Source organism: Mirounga leonina, unplaced genomic scaffold (genome assembly GCF_011800145.1).
Source record: "Mirounga leonina isolate KUSES-001 unplaced genomic scaffold, KU_Mleo_1.0 Mir_169, whole genome shotgun sequence".
Lineage (NCBI taxonomy): Eukaryota > Metazoa > Chordata > Mammalia > Carnivora > Phocidae > Mirounga > Mirounga leonina.
The window spans coordinates 4,762,106-4,778,948 of NW_023270431.1; positions in this window are offsets into that span (position 1 = coordinate 4,762,106).

Here is a 16,843-nt window from a genome sequence, read left to right on the forward strand (position 1 = left end):
GTATGGTGCAGCCACATAGTGGAATCCTATACAACTTTTTAAAATGTTTATTATAATTGTTGATATAGAATACTGTTTACTATTTTCTGTTTAGTAAGAATATCAAAATTTAAAATAACATGTAGAATATGAGTACACTTTTGAAGTATGTATACGTGTCTATTTCCTCAGAATAACCTATAGAAAGATGTGATTCTAAATGCTATTAAGTCTAAAATTGAGTCTTTCTGCTTGGTTGACATACATTTTTACCACGGAATTTTGCACTCTTATTTTAAGAATTCAAAATAAAAACCAAAGCCTTAATGTTGATTAAAATTAATTGAATACTTATGCCATATGGGGAGATATGTCTAGACGGTTTCAATGTTCCAGTAAAAATACAACTATTTTTCAAGTAGTAAGCTTTCTCTTCCTCTAAAAAATTTAAATATTTGGATAAACTGCAGATTTTCACTTCTAAATGCAAGCTTACATAGAAACAATGATCAATAGACTGTTTTTAATTAAGCATTAATTATATATTTACCAGGCATGAGGTATGTTTCTAGGTGCTGAGTATACAAAGGTGAATGTGACCTAGTTAGCCCTAAATGGAGGTTCAGACTGCAATGTAAAAGGTGCTCAAATAGACTTAAAATTTATAACAAATAGACTTAAAATTTATAAAAATAATTCATATAACATTTAACATGGATTTCACACATATTATCTTACTTATTTTATTTTTTTATTTTTTACTTATTTAAGTAGGCTCCATGCCCAGTGTGGAGCCCAACATGGAACTTGAACTCACAACCCTGTGATCAAATTCTGAGCTGAGGTCAGGAGTTGGACGCTTAACCAACTCAGTCACCCAGATGCCCCCATATGACCTTACTTCTGATGATCACCCTAACTAGTAGGTAAGAAAATAATACTTATATTTGAAAACACTTTACAAAATAACTTTCCAGGGCTCGTCAATTGTTTTAAGATTATAAAAAGACAAAAGCTGAGGAACTCTCTCAGATTAAATAGTTCAGAAAGCTTAAGTGACTTTCTTAATTTCACAGACTAGGATTAAGGTTATAATTTTAATGGAGATCTTCAAATTAAGTCACACACACACATACATACACACATTTAATTAATATTTTATCTATATTCCTGGAAACTGGCTACTCTTCACTGGAATGAACGATAAATTATTTGGAAGATTAGCTGCACACTGTATAATCAGATTGCTATTTCTTTTTATCTTCAACATGAAAATTTTAAATGTCAACATGAAATAATTATCTAACATTTTAATTGTCAAAAATAAATACATGAAATTATTTTTCTTGTCCTTTCATTTTTAACATTACACTTTGTGACTCCATTCTGTCATGAATGTACTATCATCATAAATCCTGTAATATTTTCTTGTATTATTTGTTTGTTAATCCATAAGCTTTTTGAGGGTAGGGTTACTTCATGTTAGTTCTCCCAAGCTCATTCTCTAGATTACTCTCTGGCATGAATCATGGGCTCAAAAGTTGTTTGTTAAACAATTGAGTGGTTGAATGCCCCAGACCTTAACATTATTACATACAAGAAACTAAAGGCGTAATGAATTCCATTCTGTCTAGTTAATCTTCAAATTATATGCTTTATCATTATATTTAATAATTTTATCCTTATTTTGTTTTCTCACCTGTATTTTAAAATTTTTAATTATTACAAATGTTTTATATATTGGAAAATTACATTACAATGTAGGTGTTAATGTATATCACAATCGAACCATAACTCTGAAATAGGCCAACTACAACTGAAACTGAATTTAGCCTACAAAATCCCCTTGAACACTGTATTTACAAAGGGATAATGGTGTAGCTGTGAGCACATTTCTATGGATTCACATGATATACTCTTCAGCTAATTGGCAACTGAAAATGCACTTACAAATATAGGTCCATGGAGATTGTAGTTTTGGAAATCCATTGCAAAATATAACCCTTAGTTATCTTCACTGCTAAAAAGGCAACCCGATGTATGCTAACATATATTTTTCCCCTTAAGTAAGGCCTAGAAAAAGCAATTGTATTGACCTAAAAGTAGGATGTGTCTATGAGGCCAGAAAATAATTATTTTTTTTCAAAGGTGTGTTCAGGGAACAGAGAACAGATTAAATTTAAAACTCCTTTTAAATGGTTCATGGAATGGCATTAATAGCTAGTCCAAAGGGATTTATTCTAATCTACTTTCTTGGCTAAAACTAAGGATTTAATGAAAGTGATTTCTATAATGGGTGGATAAAACAGTTTATTCTTGTAATTTGTTTTGGTAGGAAATATTTGTATAGGTGATGTTATATGATATATCAACCCTTTTATAGTGTATTGTCGTAATAGAAGTAAAAAAAAAAAAAAATACTTGCTTACCGAGTCATAGGAAATTCAGTTTTTAACTTAAAAATATACTGCAGGCAGAAGTGGGCTAGTTTGTGATACCCCTTCTTCTCCACGACATATGGTAATTACAGGCCCCAGGGCATTCTTCCCAGGCCTTAGTAAAACCATTTCTTCCTGTATCTAGTTGCAAACATTGAGTAAAATTTTAAATAACTGGAATGTAGGTACCTGTTCATACCTGCTTCAATTCAGTAACCCTGTTGAATCCCTTTCTTATTGTCCTGAATTCTGCTCCAGCTCAGTGTCCTTCTTTTTATCCCTGCATCATGCTGTGCTGTGATCTAGCTCAGGTTTTCAGCAAAGCTGTTCCCTCTGCCTGGAATTTCTTCACTAATTTTTGGGTCCTTGATTCCCTTCTCTATCTTCAGGTCTCAGATTAAATGATAGCTCCTCATTAACTTAGACCACTCTACTTATATCAGTTATTGTCACACTGCCATTAGCTTTATCATCAAATCTTTTACTTTTCTAGGATGGCTCTTCACACTTTGTACTCATTCATTTGTTTTTCTCTCCATACCCCCTTTTGACAACCCAGGGACTAGACTAGAACCATATTTGACACATATTTGGTGAGTAATAAATATTTATACATTTAAGGACTTGGATTGCTTAAAGCTTTTTTTTTTTTTTTCCTGGCAGTAGCATAGTTTAGAAGAAATCAAATCATAAAAATACAATAAAAATATGAAGTCTAGGGGCGCCTGGGTGGCTCAGTCATTAAGCGTCTGCCTTCAGCTCAGGTCCTGGGATCGAGCCCCGCATCCGGCTCTCTGCTCAGCAGGAAGCCTGCTTCTCCCTCTCCCACTCCCCCTGCTTGTGTTCCCTCTCTCACTGTGTCTCTCTCTGTCAAATAAATAAATAAAATCTTAAAAAAATATATATATGAAGTCTAAAGTGCTCCATACTGTCCATGTCCAAAATGTGTGGTTCAGTTCATATTCCTACATGGTGTACACATAATATTTAATATAATGACAACTGACTCCTATGATAATGATCTTGAGATATATAACTTCTTCAGATGAACAAGATTAATTATAATCAGTATACCATTACACCCTCAACCTCCCATGCTTCATGTGAACACATCACATTAGAAATGGCATTGATCATCCCTGTTGTAAAGCACTTGGTTCATAGCAGATGTCCAGTAAATATTTTGTTAGTGAATGCATTAATAAATTGTATAAATAAATGAATGAATGAATGAATAAATACATACATAAAATTGTAGAATTTAAGGTTGGGAAACAAGCAAATAAGTTTCGGAAAATCTCTAGCCCCAGGATTAAAGCAAAAATTAATTCTGATTAGCTTAATCAGTTGGGAAATGCATTTCACTACGTCAGTTTTAAAATATACTATAAACAGAGGTAGTATTGTGATTTTCAGTGATGTGTTAGTTATGCTGGTCAGAGCAATTAAAGCAGAAAATGTAATGCAGTGTCACCATAGGAAAGTTTCCCCTGGGGCTCAGTGAAAGAAGATGTGTCGTCGAGTCCAGTTGCACTCAGTTTGAAACTGCACAGTTCTGGCAATATTGGCTAGGTCCCTGGGCGAGTTACTTATTTAACTTGAATTTGTTCATTTTCAAAATGGAGATAATACCACACCTGGTGCTTCTGATTACTGGAAACTGATTCAAAATCTCAATAGCTCCTGAATGGCTCTCGAGAATGGTAAGGCTAGTGGCGTTGTGAATATTGTCAAGACCTATACACTAAGGGACTGTGGATGTTTAATGAGATAATTAATGGATAGCAACTTTATGACAAATATTTGCTGATTTTAAGACTAATGTTTTATTAAAATGGTACTGAAGTAACATCATAACAAGTACTAGCTCAAGTTAAAAATTTAAACCTCCGGGACACCTGGGTGGCTCAGTCGGTTAAGCATCTGCCTTCAGGTCAGGTCATGATCCTGGAGTTCCCAGAAGGAGCCTGGAGTCCAGCTCCCTGCTCAGCAGGGAGTCTGCTTCAACCCCACCCCCACCCCCCACCCCCCACCCCGCTCCTGCTCTCTCTCACTCACTCTCTCAAATAAATAAAATCTTAAAAATAAATAAATAAAATAAAAAATAAAAATTTAAACCTCCAAGTGAACCAATAAATAACTACATATGGCAATCATCTTCTGAAGTGTTGGTACCACACTTCCGTCATACCGAAGACACAAAGGAGAGATGCCACCTTGGGGCATAATACTACTAACTCACATGATGGGATTTTGAAGACTACAAAGATTTTCATCCCCTAAAATATCTTTATCACTGAGTGCTGTGACTCTAATTCCCTAATACTGCCATGAAAAACCACTGGAGTTTTATTGTTATAACGCAAATTAAGGAGTGGTAAGGCTAAACCATATTAAACTACTCTCCTATGTCGAAAACAAACAAATATAGACAATTTAGTATGGTTCAACTGTTCTATTTAACCCATTACCAGGCATTAACATCTTATGCGAAATTATTTATTAGATTATCTGCCTACTAGGAAATGAAGGAATGGGATGCCATGATGAGGGAGTGAAGAGATAGGAAAAAGAAATTCCAGACTCAGGTAATGGGATTACCTTAAAATGGCATCATAATGCAATCCCTGAGCAAACAGGAAAATAATGGAATAAGTTGGATTTGGATGAGTTACAAAGAGGAGCAAAAGCAAGTTCAGACATTTTTTTAAAAAAAGGGAACCAAGAAAACAGACCATTAGGGTCTTTATAAGTTTGTGGTATGAGACTTTAGCTAGACATGACATCCACCGTGCTATTCACCACAGATTGCTACATTTATCTTTGATGAGTTCTGTCAGATCAAATGTGCTAAGGAGAATTCCATGAGTTCTGTAGCACTAGGATATATATTGAGCACTAGGATATTTTATTAAGATAAAATTGACATATAATGTTGTGTAAGTTTAAGGTGTAAAATGAGTTGATTGCAATATGATTACTCCTGTAGCATTAGCTAATACCTCTATCATGGCACATAATTATCACTTTTTTGTAGTGAGAACATTTAATATCTAGTCTCTCAGCAACTTTTAAGTTTATAATATAGTATTGTTGACTATAATCACTATGCTGTAGATTAGATCTTTAGAACTTACTCATCTCCTAATAGCTGTTTGCTAGTTTTACAAGGAAGGATTGTCTTTCTCTAGGACCTGGGAACCAGCCCTTTAAAATGTAATCAGCCAAAAGATAGTGCCCCTATCTTCCAGTCCCTCTGAGGGGGTAGGAGCCCAACTTCAATAAGCTGTAATTAGCAAATATAGAAAGCCTAATCACATTAACCAACTTCACCCCTAAATTTGCCACTAGCTCACCTCAATGCTTAAAAACTCGCTCCTGCCTTTTGTTTCAACAGAGTTGAGTTTAATCTCTCTCGCATATTGCAATTATCTAAATCTCTATTGCAATAGTCTTGAATATATATATATATGTATATATATACATGAAAATCACACACACACATCCACAAATTTGATTCAAAAAGAAATGGCAATTTTTGCCCATTGAGGCTTCCTAGAAACAGCAAGCTATAGGTAATATTAATGATTCATATTTTCATGAAAAGAAAAAACAAATTTAAATACATTTAAGATTGGGTATTTCTTTCCTCCACTTCGTTTCCTGGGACTTCCCTGTTCTGATTATTGGGGGCAAAAATATGGAACTGTTTTGATACACATTGTTTTAAAATTGGGTGAAAAACTGCTGGACTCAAATCGTAGCAACGAAATTCGAGTAAACCAAATTCAAACAGCCTTCTTCAGTTTAGTAATAAAAGTTTTGCTCTTACTTCAACTCAGCACATCATGTCTTTATAAAAAAAACACACACACAAAATTCTTGCAATGTTTTTATTTTTTCTGTGAAAGTTATCAATGTGAATTCCTTTCTTTCTCTCCAGCCACACATCCTTCTGTCCTACCACTGCCAAATTCGAAGGCTGGAGGGTATACACATCTGCCCTGGGCAAATACAATCAGTGTTTCCTCCACAAACACAGATTCCCATGACAACCAAATAGAAAGGGGAAAAAAAGAGAGAGAGAGAAGCTAAGGATATTAAATTTCTCTTAGACCCACCACCTGATTCTCATTTGACCCACTGTCTGGGTCTTATTAAGCCCACCCTGATCTCTTTTATTCCCACAGCCTTTTTACAAGCTGGGCATATGGAATCCTAGACCTCATACTTTTCCATGTTACTGAACAACAATCCTAGTAGGGCAAGAGAACACTGGTGAAGCCACTTTATTTCCATCATTTTTAGGTTGTTAGGTTCTGCTGCAGAGGCATCAACTCAGGCTGTGTAAGGACACCTGTCCACCTGAGTGAGCCTGAGATTACTAATTCATTTCACATGGGTCACCAAACTGATATCAAATAGCAGTAGCTCTTATTACCAGCTTAGATCAGATTCAAACTGGAGGCTCAAAGCTAAAAGGCTTAACCTCCAGCCCCTTCACCCTGGGTCACTCCCAATCTGTCTCTGGGGCACTTTTAATTAATGGCAAAGTGAAAAGGATTATAAATTCCAGAATTCCCATATACTATCCCTTATGGATGCCCAACTCACTGACGGCTAAGAAGGCTTTCCATTAACACATATTTGTTCATATGATTGTATCTGCACAAACCAAATTAGGTGGAGACATGAGGAGGCAATTATCTTGAAAATTCAAGCTAAAGTAAAAATACGGCAACTGAGGTTTGGGAATTTACCTTTCTGAAATTGGGAAAATCTGCCAGATGATGTCCTTGCATTAAATTTAACTTTGCATGTGCTAGTGCCAAAGGGCAAAGAAAAATGGAAAGTGCAGGTGATTATGCAGACCATAGCCGTCCAATAGTGAGAGAAAAAAAAGAGAAGAGAAAGCCTTAAGAAGCCAGATTGATCCAATTCAGCAATTAGCCCAAATCCAGTGCTGCCTTATAGTATAAAGATAGTTAGGATTACTGGAAAGTGGGAAAACAGAATTGTGAGACACTAACTTCAAGTTTTCTATATATTTGTTTCCTTATAGAATACTCCAAGGTTAAAGAAAATTCTAGGACAATTGAGTGTCCTTTCTAAATCATGTACTTCTTTTGGCCATATACATGACACTTATGGCTTTGTTTTAAACTGGTTACATCTAGTATTTGGAAACACTTGTATAGAACAACATGGAGATTCTTTTCTAAAGTTACTTCTGGACATAGGTACCTGAATTAAGTGTACTAATACATGCACCAACCACATAGCTAAGCCTGTCCCATGCTATGCTCTTTCACATATTAAATTTCATCTTTTCAGCAATTTCATGATGCAATATTATCATATCTATTGCATAAATAAAGAAACTGAGGCTTATTTTTAAGAATATTAATTCTTTGGTATATATTATTTTGGTTATTTATATATTTGGTGGATAGATACAGATATAGATAAAACCACCTGTTATGGGTTGAATTGTATCCCCCAAAAAAGATATTCTTAAGTCCCAACCCTCTGAATCTATGAATATGACCTTATTTGAAAATAGGGTCTTGGCAGGTTAAATCAAGGTAAGATGATGTCATTGGGAAGGGGCTTAATCCAATATAATGAATGTCCTTATTAAAAGAAGGAGGGGCGCCTGGGTGGCTCAGTCGGTTATGATTTCCACTCAGGTCATGATCTCAGGGTCTTGAGATTGAGTCCCGCGTTGGTCTCTGCTTGGAGACTGCTTGAGATTCTCTCTCTCTCTCCCTCTGCCCCTCCCCCAGCTCATGCACACACCCTTTCTCTCTCTCTTTAAAATAAATAAATAAAATCTTAAAAAAAACAAAGAGGGAAATTTGGACACAGACACAGTGATCTGGGGAGAGAGCCATGTGAAGATGGAGGCAGACTGGAGTGATACATATACAAGGCAAGGAATGCCAAGTAGTGCTGGCCATCACCAGAAGCTAGGAGAGAGGGGCAGGGAACAGACTCTTTCTCAGAGCCCTCAGTAGGAACCAACCCTGCCAACACCTTGCTTTTGGATTTCTGGGCTCCACACTGTGAGAGAATAAATTTCTATTGTTTTAAGCCACTAGTTGCTGGTACTTTGTTATGGAAGCCCTAGGAAACTAATATATCACTCGATATAGGAGAGAGAAAATTACCATAGAGAAGTTAATATTTTATCTTAAACAAATTCAGATGGCACTGGTATATATCTCTTTTATGTTTCTTTACGTAAACATGTGTAGAATGTTTCCAACAGAAAAAGATAATATCTGAGCTAGAAAGAGGCCCTCACAAAGTTATTATTTTGTGTTCCATTCTAAAAATTCTAACCATGTAACTGCCTTACTCAAAAAATAAACGTTTTTTCTGGGGCGCCTGGTTGGCTCAGGTCATGATCCCAGCTGGGTCGAGCCCCATATCGGGCTCCCTGCTCAGCGGGAAGCCTGCTTCGCCCACCCCCACCCCACCCCCTGCTTGTGTTCCCTCTCTTGCTGTGTCTCTGTCAAATAAACAAAATCTTTAAAAAAAAATGAAAATAAATGTTTCTTCAATAAAGGATATTTCATTACCTATAGAATGGGTCCCTCACTTCTCAGATCGGCAGCACCTTGCATGAAGTAGACTCTTAACGATGTCTAATAATTAGACATACGGATTCACCTTCTTTTCTGGGCTTATCTTGCTCTGCTTCCATAGAGCCACCCAGTACTCTAGCTAAATGGAATTCCTGTCTATTTGCCCAAACATGCCTTCCTCCTTCCCACTTTCTTCCCTTTAGTCATGCTAGGGCCATCATATTAAAGGACTGCTCCTCTTCTCTCTTCACTCCCTCAACATATTTAAATCCTACCAGGCATTAAGACTATCTGATAAGATGATAAGGTATCTCTTGTGTTAATTCTTTACTAATTACAGGGACTTTGGGGTTTGGCTATTCCTCTTCTCTGCAGCAATTTGTGAGTCTTGTGTGACTTTCCCAGTTGTGTGCTTTGCCATATAGTATTGTTGATCTTATCTGCATTACTTTTTCAGAAATCTCTTTGATCAGGTGGTATTCCTACTCATCTTTTATGCTCCGCGCCTACCTCCAGCACCTAGCATGATGCCTTATACCGAGTTCATCCTCTATAAATGTTTGCTGAGTTGATTTTAAGTTTGAATTAAGCAGCACGGGATCTCTTGGGTTGAAGAGTCACATTGCAGATGGCATGCTTGTATTGCTCAATATTGCCGCACCAATGGAGCAAGGCATATGCTGCAAATTCTTCATCTAAATGGTAGGAGCTCGCAAAGGAAAGGTTTTTCATAAAAGGTTTTCTACAACCAAAAGTAAGAAGAGAAACAGGCAAATACTATAGATTTTTTTTCCAGTTTATTCTATCCATCTAGTGGCAATTCATTTGTCTCTTTATAATTTGCTAGATTCCAGTGTTAGATTCAAAATAAAGCTAATTTGCATTGGTATAGTGACTTAACTCACTGGTGTATTATTACTATGTAAGCAGGTGTACATGTGACTACAAATAAATGCTTGCTGATGGAATCCCAGCAGGGCTTCTGATGAGTTTTCATTTTGTTGAACCTTACCCAGGAAATTACTGTGTAAAAAGCTTTGCTGTTAGTTCTTTGCCTGAAATATCGTTTAGCTACACCTGGCCAAATTCATGGCAATTATACTAACTATACAAACAGGACATTCCAAAATTCTCATCAGCTTTTTATATTCATTTTCTCAAATTTATTACTGAAATAATAATAAAAAAAAAATACTCATACTCAAATCCTAAACAGCATGCATTAGAGACAGTTAGTATTTAAAAGTCAAAAAAAACTTATAAAAAGAGGATAATGTAAGTCAATCTTTCCTTAGAATAGAACCCACACTATAAATTATCAACTCCAAAGCTTCAAGTCACTGTTTACTAATGATATGTACAATATAAACCTTATGTGTGTTAATTGCAGCCCTAAACATGCTTAAATGGAAAAAATAGAAATTGTTCTACTGTATCACGTGATACATTAAAAAGCTGAGAATAAAAATTGGGGCTCTTGGTGCCATAGCAATATGACCACGTTTTTATCAAATATTTATCTTAAGTTATGTGGCATGATCAAACCCACCATATCTTTATAGCTGTGTTATAATGAATTTTATACTTATTAAAATTCATCAGTAGGCTTTGGTTTTAAAAATACTTTAGTCAACAAATATTCTTGTGTGTTTCCTTTACATGAGGTTCTCCGGGAAATGTTCAGTTATAAAGAATGCAAAATAGTCTCTGATTTCAAAAATCTCACTTTAGTTTGAAATGAGAAATGAGACAAATATCCACATAAAAGAAGACCACTGGAAATACAAGACGATGTATGCCAAATGGTAAAATGCTTGGGGCACCTGGGTGGCTCAGTCAGTTAAGCAGCTGCCTTCGGCTCAGGTCATGATCCCAGGGTCCTGGGATCGAGCCCCGCGTCGGGCTCCCTGCTCAGCGGGGAGCTTGCTTCTCTCTCTGCCTGCCATTCCCCCTGTTGTGCTCTCTCTCTCTCTCAAATAAATAAATAAATCTTAAAAATAAATGCTTGCTATAGGCGATCAGTGCATACATGACCAATGGTGGAGAGAGATGGCCCTGAGGGCAAGATGTTGGGCAAGTTCCATAAAACAGAGTGACCGTATGTGCTGATTTGAATGGAAGAATTCTACTTTCTGCCTATATACCTGGCGTGATAATTAATATGACCCACTGTCACTCTCAGAAGTGTTTCAATTTAAATGATAATTATATGTTCAGTCTACCACAGAAGCAAATATGCAAGCATGGCCCTGAAAGAAAGGTAGAATTCAAATAAGCAGAAGTGAATGTTTCTGGAAATCTGAGACAGGTAAAGAGTATATGCAAAGGAACAAAAATGAAGCTTGGAAAGCAATAGGCTGGGTGAAGGAGCATTTTGTGCAATGAGGCCTTGTCTGCATTGTGAACTGCAAATGAAGGTACACTGGAGATCTAGCCTTCTCAATTTGGTCCTCTTAGCTTTCTTCTGAGAAAACCCTAGGGCTTTTTTTCCTTTTTTTCCAGAGTGTGTTTTAATGACTATTCTTCTATTCCGAATATGTGGCAGGAAGAGGAATCATTTGGGGACACGCCACAATCTCACACAGTATCAAGTAGCTCCTGCCAAGGTTAACCAGGTTTCACAAAAAAATAAAACAAAGCAAATAAAGGCAGGAGGCCCAGGTAAGTTCAGATTTCCTATCTTCACTGAATACTTTTTTTTTAGGATAATAACGTCCAAAATAGTGCATGGAACAAAAAAAAGCACACGCACTTTTTTAGTATGTCCCAATTATTGTATGGGATACACTTAACATTAAAAAAAAATTGCTGTTTGTCTGAAATTCAGATTTGATGGGGTACCTGAATCTTATCCCTAACTGTAGTCCTGCCTCACTTCAGCACTGAGGGATTTCCCTGGACTCTTTCCTGGCTTGATGAAACTCTCCAACCCCTGGCTCAGGAGACCACTCCTCCACTCTGAAACACAATTTCTGTTTTAAGCTTAGAAAGTTTGTATGAAGAATTTTACAATTAATTTAGTGATGCTTTTCTCAACTATGTCCTCAGGTATACATTTGTTTTTTATATGCTATGAATGAAAATTCAAATCTCAATTTCTAACGTCTATCAGTCCTCTATGGTAACTAACAATAAAGGTGTTTAATTATCCCTTAACGTGAGTTCAAGCGATACTCTCTTTCTCATCATTGGCAACTCTAAAATTTAAGACAATACATCCAAGCAGACTGACTCATGTACTATTTACCGAACTCCTGTATTTCCTCAATACCCATTCACCAGGGCCGCAAGAGGCATCTCCACGTCATATAAGTGAGAAAACAGGCTCAAGGCAGTTTAGAGAGTCTCCGTAACTAGTTAGTGGTAATGGTATTCACTTTTGAACCCAGAGCCCGTGAGGCCACATTAGTCAATTTATTTATACTATAATATAGTTGTTTCCAACAGAGCAATGAACATTTCTTGTCATTATTTCATTATTTTTAAATGGCTCTCATACTTTCCTAAAATGCAAATGAAATGCGTTGTTGCTTTCTGATTAAATATGCAAGTACTCTCCTCTAGTCTGTTGTCTTTTGATTAATATAATAATAATAAAAATAACAGCAACAACACGTAACACTTGTGTCAAGCACTGTGTTGAACATCTTACATGTTCTATTTTACTCAATGTTATAAACTGTCACTGAATGATTTCATTCAGTAATCAAGAGCTCCTTAAGCCATTTGAACCTTGAAAAATGACATTGTAGATTTACAATCTTCTGACATGTGGACACAACCTTTTGACAGATACCACAGGAGATAGACTTTTACATCATAATGTTGTCTATTTGATGGACATATGGTTCTATACCAAGGAACATACTTTGAAGCTGGAAAAAGAAAAATTCTCAACAATGAAAAAAAAGGATAATTTCCCCATAAGTAAAAATCAGAACCAAAATATATTCAAACACCGAGGCATCAAACTTGCTGTTGGTAATTCTAGATCTATAAAAAGAATTATTTTAATGTTATAGTTAATAGGAATCCCAGAAACTCAATGAACGAACAAAAAAATAGCAACAGCTAATCACCGAAATTGCTAAAAACTTGCAGTCTTGTTTTCAAAGAACAAGCTCTGGTCCAACATCAGTTGCCCTCCAGCCCTGAAAGTCTGTTGCAACTTCATAGACTATGTACTCTTCCAGTGTGTGTGCCTGCCTATCTGAGGAGAGCGGGACACATTTTCTCACCATTCGGAGCTATTCTTTGGTTTCACCATTTCCTTTGTGACCAACACCAAGCCCAAAAGACCCTTTCAAATCTCCTCTTTGTTCCAGTCTTTAATCTGAATGGCTGATTTTAATCAAGGGCAACAGACTGCATAGGAAGTATGATGACCAATAAATTATTTCACTTGTCAAGCAGGGCTCACCTCACATATATAACAATATAGCAATAATGGTTCAAGGAAGTGACCTCTTTCCAGTTAGCAACAGTTTAGCCACACAATTATAATAGTACTTAAGCCAATTATATGCATATGCAGTGACAGGAAAATCACATTCTCCCATGTACATTAGAGAAGAAAATGAGAAGAAAATTATATGGGATATTTTCGATTCCAGGTAGTGAAATCTCAGGATGACCTAAAAGTGATGTAAAAATTAATGGCATTTGCTGACATATTTGTGAACTACTTAATAGAATGGCCCAAATAAATGAGAAGAGCATGGAACAAATAAGGAGAAAGTCAACCATAAACACCCTTTTGCTGAATTATTTCTGTATAGAATTTCTAACTGTAGAACTTATGAATTAAAGCAGGACTTCATTTTATAAAAAATTGAGATCTTGAATAAAGAATTTTTAAGTTGGCACGTATGTATTCAGCATAGCACAATCCTATGGGGCATTGTAAAGACTTTAACAAAACTGAGTCATGTAGAGGTAGGGAAGCCTTAGAGTGGAAAATGTCTACGATCTGACATGTGCAAGACTCAATCGCTCCGTGTACCAGAGGCCTTGAATGCTTCTCTTTGAAATGGTATGAAATGGTTGTGCTGCTAGGATCTTCTAGCTTTTTCCCCTGTACTTGCTGGTCTTACTCCCTAGTGCCCCATTCCTGAAAGTGGTCAGAGATACTAGGTAACTAACTACCCATCTGGGACGTTGTCCAGAGTATTTCTGCACTGGTTGTGAGTGGAGTTAGACATCTTTCAAGTTCCTTTCAAACTTCAGGGGACTATAACTTTCCTGTGACTTTGCTCTAAATAATGGATGTCTTTGTCAAAGCACGCTAAGACTGTGGCTACACAATGCAGATGAGTACATGAACTGTTTTATCTTCATAGAATAATAGCTTTATAGAATCTTCGATTTACATAAACCATCACAATCCTAAGGTTGAGCTTCCATTATTATTATTATTATTTTTAAAGATTTTATTTATTTATTTGATAGAGAGAGGCACAGCGAGAGAGGGAACACAAGCAGGGGGAGTGGGAGAGGGAGAAGCAGGCTTCCCGCGGAGCAGGGAGCACGATGCGGGGCTCGATCCCAGGACTCTGGGATCATGACCCAAGCCAAAGGCAGTCGCCCAATGACTGAGCCACCCAGGGGCCCCTGAGCTTCCATTCATTTAATATTCCCTACAGAGGATATTTACCTGCACTTTGAATACCCCCATGGTCAGGAAGCTCCCTGAGTATGCTAATTCCAATTTAAGTGACAACTTCTCCATGCAGCTTTTTTAAAACACTTAGTTTTAACTCATCAAGTCCAGTCTGAAATATGTAAATTGCACAATTCCTTGATTTTCATTCCAAATTAGGTGTGGTAGCAGATGTGAATCTTGGTCCATGTACTCAAGTGTTTAATACATACTTATTTTATTATTTCTACGAATATAAAGAGTCACATACAATTCAAGTTCCCATTTATGGTTGTGCAAAGCTTCCTTGGCTTCACATAGTGTTAAAGCATAACAGCAACGACCCCACCCCGTTCATGGTGACTCATCCGTTTTTCGTGGTGTGATTACAATGCCCTGTGCCCCTGCTGATTTCGTCAGGTGATTCTGCTGCCTCTATGCCTATGGCATGAGCTTTTTTATAATGCTGGTAACTACTCCTAGGGCTCTGCGTCCTCATGCACTTCAAGCACATAACAACATCCAATGCAGCCTTCGGAGGGCTTACCATCTCACTAGAGGACTGACTGTCACCAACTGGAGCAGGAATCTCTGCTACTAGGAAACGCAGTCTAACCATCAGGTTTCTCTACATAAATTTGCTATCCACAATTTCTTCCTTCTCCCCTCCTCTCAGGAGACCTGGCATAATCTCCTCAACAGGAAGAACAATTAATTTCAAGCAGCTTCCTTTTTTCTGTTTCGTCTCAAGCTTTCCATGCCTAGTTACTTGCTTGAAGAGGAAAAAAAAAAAAATAGAGAAAAGACAAATATAAACTAACATCTCAAGAACTAATTCTTCACCAATGGCATTTTAGGTCATTTACCTCTAATGAGCATGCGTTATTTCCCTGTAAAGAACGTAATAGATCATTCTATCGATTTATCTTTCACCTGATGTTTCTCTCTGCCATCTATACAGCTAATACGGTAATATCTGTGTCAGTGTTTATGTGATAATAAACCAATGTTGGGTATTCATCCTAAGGGTTGGGGAGAGAAAAAGGACTCAGTAGTTCCCTCTGTACAACATTTATATCTACTCATCTCTAAAACTGTTAAATCAGAAACACTTCCTTAATTTGATGAAGGATTTCTGTGATAATAGTCTGCTCTATTAAAGAAGGAGTGACTGCAGAATAAAAGGTTGGTCACCACTGTTTCTGGTTTCTTATGTAGGCAATAACATTTCTTGACTGTAGATACACTCTTCAGTTTAACCACTAGCTTCAGCTTCTCTGAAAGAACTTTGTTAGCTATTAAAAGAATCACTGTTTTATAAATTGACTGAGTCTCTCAAGCATACACATAATGTATTTTGAATATTCACAGAGTAGTTTTCAGATCAGATTATTAAAACTTTGATTAAGCTAAATTTCTGGACTCACTCTCAGTTGGTGAAAAAGGACTAGTTACCTACATTTGAAGTCTCATCTAGATACAAGGGAGACAAAAATTGAGAAGGAAAAAAGAAAACAAAAACTTTGAAGTGTCAAAAAACAATATTTTGGAAACTATTTTTCTCACCAGCAACATTTATTAGCATCCATTTTGTATAAAGACCTACATTAACTGTGGTGATGAAATCTTATTTGTGAGTGTGTACTCTAAACAGTATTGCTGAAGTAAAATACAGGTATCAGTGATAGGGCAAATATTTACCTAGAAGTCTACCCAGATGCACCTAAACAATGCAATTCTTCTTCTTTTTTTTATTAAGATTTTATTTATTTGAGAGAGAGTGAGAGAGAGAACATAAGCGGGGTGAAGGGCCCAGGGAGAAGCAGACTCCCTGCTCCCACTGAGCAGGGACCCCGACGCAGGGCTCGATCCCAGGACTCTGGGATCATGACCTGAGCCAAAGGCAGACGCTTAACGACTGAGCCACCCAGGCACCCCAAAAGAGTGTAATTATTCTAATAGATTTTTGGGGAAAAAACATGTATTTTTAAAAGTAGACTAATCTAAAAATTGAGGAATAATTTGAAACAATGTACAATAATCCACTGGGTTGCAAGTGACTTGGGTGTGATGTCTCGACAGCCTCAATCTAGTAGACAAGATAGGACATTTTTATCTTTTTTAAAGATTTTATTTATTTATTTGACAGATAGAGACACAGCAAGAGAGGGAACACAAGCAGGGGGAGTGGGAGAGGG